Source organism: Diadema setosum, chromosome 22, assembly GCF_964275005.1.
Source record: "Diadema setosum chromosome 22, eeDiaSeto1, whole genome shotgun sequence".
NCBI lineage: Eukaryota > Metazoa > Echinodermata > Echinoidea > Diadematoida > Diadematidae > Diadema > Diadema setosum.
Window position 1 is genome coordinate 10,071,075 of NC_092706.1, and position 6,035 is coordinate 10,077,109.

General features: G+C 38.9%; 1 long non-coding RNA gene across 2 annotated transcripts; it reads right to left on the reverse strand.

Annotated features, from left to right (window-relative positions):
- Positions 1-1,279: 1,279 nt before the first annotated feature.
- On the reverse strand, positions 1,280-5,830 carry LOC140245480 (uncharacterized). Of its 2 annotated transcripts, XR_011902346.1 has the most exons (4): positions 5,729-5,830; positions 2,975-3,129; positions 2,544-2,675; positions 1,280-1,694 (listed from the first exon to the last, which is right to left on the reverse strand). It is a non-coding gene; the product is annotated as an uncharacterized lncRNA (long non-coding RNA). The 2 variants fall into 2 exon arrangements; XR_011902345.1 differs by lacking the exon at positions 5,729-5,830 and having other exon boundaries at positions 2,975-3,309.
- Between the last annotated feature and the right edge of the window lie 205 nt (positions 5,831-6,035).

Sequence of the window (6,035 nt, forward strand, 5' to 3'; positions counted from 1 at the left end):
CCATGGCAACGCATTGTTCACCGTTGATGAAAGATTAAGTTTGCACATCTATATGCTAAAGTTGTTGCATGTGCCAAATGTCAAGCCAATTACTCAAAGAGTGAGGGAGTTAACTGAATCCACAATATTTTTGTATGATTTTCATTCAAAATATGCCGTTACCATGGCAACACATTGATCGACACTTACGAAAGAATACGTTTACACATCTACATACCACAGTGGTCTTTTGTGCCAAATTTCTAGCTAAATGCTCGAAGACTAAAGGAAGTTAGCTGAATTCACAATATTTTTGTATGTTTTTTTTTGGTTTAAAAAAAGCTGTTACCATGGCAACGCATTGCTCACCACATTGTTTCCATATCTATATACCATAGTGGTCATGTGTGCCAAATTTCAAGTCAAATGCTCTAAATTTGTTTAAGGTGCCCATCTGAATCTATCCTTCCTCGTGGGTTCAAGCACATACTTTGGCTGGAAAACCAAAGTTTATTTCTTTATAAATAGAGAGTTTCATATTAAAGTGTTTAGCCACAATGTCATAATGAAAATAGCAACAAATCAGCGCTAAATAAATGTGATGGACAATGGCTCAACAACACTGTGGGGGTGATGAAAATTAGGTAATCGTTGAATAATTACAAAATTGTTCAGGGGAACTTAAACTTTCTTCTTTCAATTTAAATCAATGCGGATCTGGCATTACTTTTTTTTTTTTTCATCATCAACCAGACATAATATACAGAAAACAAGCCAAAGATGAACAATAAATAAATTGAAACTGGACATGTATAAAAACTTGAAATATTGTTTAAATGTTCACGTAGCAATGCAAATGCAAAAGTGAGGCACACACATACATGATAGCACCTCTAAAGGAAACATTGCGGCATTAACTTTCCTTATTGTGTTATTTTCATTTAAAAATGCACACAAAAAAAAATTACAAGGAAACTTTACTACAACCAGGGCATGACAGACATGCTTCTTGTGTGCATGGATTTGTAGCTCAATATAAATGGAAAAGTGAGGCACACATAACATAACTCAATATCCATGAGTCAAACATTATGCATGATAGTATCTTCAAAGGAAACATTGCAGCATTTTACCTGTGTTACTTTGATTTAAGAATTCACCGAAAATTAAGAAGACTTTGCTGCACATCAGGGCAAGTCAGATAGGCTTCTTGTGTGCATGGGTTTGTGGCACAATGTCGGAAAATCTTACTAGCATCATACACTGACGTGTTCTTGAAGTTTGTGGCTAATGCCCAGAACGAAGCCCTCACTCGGGATTGTAGCAGTACATGAATATGCCGCCACAAAATCAAAGAATGCTTCAAGCACCCAAGCATATTTGACGATGAAGACACAGTGGGCTTTAAAGAGTCTGTCAAATTCTTGCTTCCGGTCATCTCCAGCCTGGACTTAGTATGGTCTTGTCCAGGATGAGAAAATACTGGATGTACGTCTAGTCACTCCCTTATCTGACTAAGCAGGGCTGGCTGAAGGTGGCATCTTTAGCATCACTGAACTTTGCGCTTCTCGCTCGTGATGTATACGTTTCGCGCGGATCAACTTGGCGTTTCCTGTTTGTTAGGGCTTTCAGGTGGGAGAATCTCCAGATCAGAAGATGCTTGGGGCTGGGGTTGGAGTCTCTGCATCAGCAATGCCATGAACATTGGTTCCTACCTGAAAAGAGATTAAACATGTATAGCAGTACTGATATTTCGAACTAAATTTCACTTGAATCGTTTGAGCAAATGACAAAGGCTGCAATTATTATCAAATAAACTTTGCATCACATAGAGGGAAGTTAAGTTCTCAGTGAGAGGGCACTCTGGAGGGAAAAAAATATTAAAATATAATTTTACATATTGATCTTAAATACAATGTACTAATAACATATTCATCACATAACTTTTAGTTTGTGATGTACAAGTAAATATTTCTGATATATTTCGGAACATATTATTTTAAAACATTTTGTCTCACTGATCTGGTAAACCTCAAAGCCTTGAAAAAAATTCCCAGAAATCAGATTACTTTTTGCCATCATCGGGGTGGGGCCTACTTGATATTTACATGTTCCAGACTCATAAGATATTTGATGTACATATTATTACAAATCAATAGAAGTCAGCATGCATTTTTAATCCGTAATTTAATGAATTTAAAAGAAAACTGTCAAAACACGGTAGATACCCCTTCACAATACTCATTGCTGAATGTTCTAAAGTTTGTTTGAGAAGAATCGCTTCAAAAACACTGATATATCAGAGAAGAAAACTTTGCATTTCTCACGACAGCATGAGAAATTCAGATTTTTAAATTCCACCTGTTACTGAGTACATGCAGATTCTACACGAGTCTTGCTTTGTAAGATACGAAGCTCAAATATTCTTCTCTAAACATGAGCTGGTACTTAGAAGCCCAATGAAACATGCATATTGATAATTCTCAAAATTGGAAGCTCAGTGATTTGATCATGAACTGATTTCAAGTCTATAAACATTAAGCATATACATATACTGTACTTACAGGCACATAGTCATTCTGCACCAGGTACTGCTGGGCATCCCTCGGGAGCATAAGAGGTCCTCTCCCTTTCTTCTACATGGGGATGTTGGGTCTGTGAAGCATCGCTGCAAGTAGTGACATTCCACAAAATTCCTATAGAATGGAACACAATACAATTTTTTTTTTCAACTTTAAGTATTTCACCCATTCTCTTTAACATATTAGATATGACGTATTGTATCAGCTCTGACAATCCCTAACATTCAGTTTTCGACTTATTATCAATATCAGTCTATGAAGAGCAAACTCGTGCACATTCACTTTCCTGAAATGTGTAATAGCAATGAAGCATAAACAAATGAGTAAGTTTTACTCTTACACTTTGGACAGAAATTGTTCCAGTAATTATAATCAATGCCACAAGATCTATGAGGATTGGCGGAAGGACTTACTGTCTCCATCCATGTCTTCACATCTTCTTACGATGTCTTGCAACTAAGGGTGGTTTCGCTTGGCAAGTGCAAGATTCTATTGACATAAAATGGCCCCCATCTGTTCACCATCTCCTGCACTTTTCTCGGTACAACTGGGCAAAGTCCGCATTGATCTGAAAATAAACACAAAAACTGTGAAATATCAGTGATAAGGAAGTGGAAAATGAAAAACAGAAACGCTTGACAAAAAAAAAAGGAAGAAAACAAATATGCTTCGGGGTATAAACGGTCGTCATAGCCACACTTCTAGATTTTTATGTAATTAATTATTTCTTATTGGTCTCAAGGGTTGTATTTCATGCTGGAGGAAAAAATGAGACCGATATCTCTGATTTTTATTTCAGATGTTATCGTTAAAATCAATTTTTAGAAATACCAGGGATGTCTTGCATATCTAAACACCAAGAAGGGATAGTCCTGACAGAGTACTCCTTGGAGTACAAATTATACAAATAACAGGTAATTTTCATTCCCTTTATCTTAAAAAATATTAAAAGTAAAAAATAAAAAAAGGCCTCATATATTGTAAAACTTCACTACATTCTCTCACTGGTGTATGTGATGCTTAATGCATACATCTCAGCCAGAAGTGTAGATCTGTAGAATTTTTAAGTCTAGATCCTTCTACTCAAACACAGATCACCACATTGATTATGCTACAAAGAGAAAGACTGGAGTAGATTACCTTTATCCAGGTGCGAAATCTTGTTCCATTGCACGAGTTAATTCCATACATTATTTGTTTCATACAACGCCTTCAACAATAACACTAACAGACTTACTAGTTCAAGAAAGAGTCTTGAATTCAGTGCAGAAATGGCAACCATAAGGCCTAGGTGTCCAGGCCTACTACTGAGTGGTAGTAATAATAGTAGAAGTATTTTCATGGAATGCAAATCAGTAGCACATTCACATTACATACACATGTACGCAGCCGAGTGCAAGTAGCATTGAAGTTGATTATTCCAGTAAAATGAGTGACATGATGCACGCTTGATAGTAAGAGTGTTGAGTGCACACACCAAAGGTAATTGTTCATTTTGACATCAGTGTATCAGACTCAGTAGACCTAGTCATGCAGTGGAACAGAAACTGTTTATTAATTGTAGACCCCCTATTTTAATATGGGAGTCAATAGAAATTGGTGATGTCAGCCAATATGGCCCATGCGATAGAAGTTTTTAAAGTTCAGAGCTTGACGCCACTGCACTGGCATTGCAACATTGGCGCCCTAAACCCTGGGGCGCTCATCACACAGGGGGCTTCGTGTTTGGGCTGGTCGCAGTTCTATTGTAGCGCCCATAGGCCTATAGGGTCTACGTACTATTGGTGGCCTAAACACAACGTTAAAAATAAAACCCATCTAACAGCATATGCCCTACATTTTATCACAGCATAGGGCATGATAAGGCCTAGAACTGTGCCTTTCTACGTAGAAATTGATAAATTAAACCTTACAAGAGTGTAGGAAGGGGTGAACTGACACTAACTTGTTACTGTTACTCAGTGTTAGACGACAGTTAGGCCTACGCTACAGTAGCCCGACCAGACGCTGTTAATACGCTACGCGAATACAGCGTCTGACCAACGAGCGGGCACCTACAAAGTGGGGATACACAACACAACTACAAAACTTATGAAAATTTATACGTTCTTTATAAACAATGTACACGTTACCAAACGTTACTCACCTTAAGTGCATGCTTGTATTACAGAAGGTTCGTAAGTCCATTGAGAGCCCTCGTGATAAGTCCTTGGAACCAAAAAATGATACTTTCTGGCGGATTCCCTAACACCGTCAGGGTTCATCGTTGCAGAATTCAAAATGGCGCCTTGATCTCTGCGGAAATCTTTTGCGTGCGTGCGATGTGCTGCTTGAGTGTTGGTGTAGCAGCACGGTCGACAGCGCGACCTTTAAAGGGCATTCAGATCATGTGACCTCCCGGATATTGGAAATGGCCTGGCGTGAAAGACGATGTACCGTTCGTGAACCGTTCACACATGCTGCATATAACCATCATTTTAGGTAAGTTATCAAATCTAAATTTCAATATTCATAGCATAGATATGAAGTCTCATTATCATTTTGTTCGTCAGATGAGTTTGAAGTGACAAAAAAATGATCTAAAGTATCAAAATTCAATCCGATCGCATGCTATCGTTGGACCCTCTTCGTGTTTGGAGCTTCGTTGGTACAGCCCTGTCGCGCTACGTATGTACAGCGGCGACTGGGCTGTGTATAGTTAACGCTACAGTAACTATACACAGCCCAGTCGCCGCGCGTAGCGTATTAACAGCGTCTGGTCGGGCTAACGCTACAGTAGCCTGTTATGCCCATAGCTTTACCTTTCAGTCAAGACACCAACATCGTAAATCATTAGGTAGAATGGGCGCTTTATAAGAGTCCCTGTATTATTACACTTGTACTTGCAGTTTCACCGAAATAGAGCCCCCACAATACTAGTATAACGTTAGCCTTCATGTAACTTGTTACAATGTTTGGATAGACACACTACTAATTAGCCATGAACAGCTAACGTTAGCACTGGCGCTTCAGGGATGGACAGCGCTGTATAGACCCTACAGCGGCAAGGCTCAAACTCGCCAAAAATGTAGGGCGGTTAGTGCACATCTTAACATCTTTTATCTTTGGTTACTGAGTCCCAGAGTTATCAAACACATTCTTAAGCATTCATACAGTAATATGCTCACCTTTAAGCAACTTGGTCAAGCTTCCGTCAGATCATGCCCTCAAAAAACTCCGGCCTGCATGACTTCTGCCTTCAAGACCAACTCAACTGTTCGAGTCAATAGCGTTTGTTTGCAAACATGGTAGGTACAAGTACATACACATATTGTGCACTGAATGTGTGTGTATGACTACGCTATCTAGCATCGCATGAAGCAAAGTGACGGCCAGCGCCAATTCCGGTTTTAGGCGGTTCAAGATAGCGCATGACGTCATTTACAAGTCATCTGATTGGCTGAAAGTTTAAGTCCTTGTTAGATTTAGATTGCG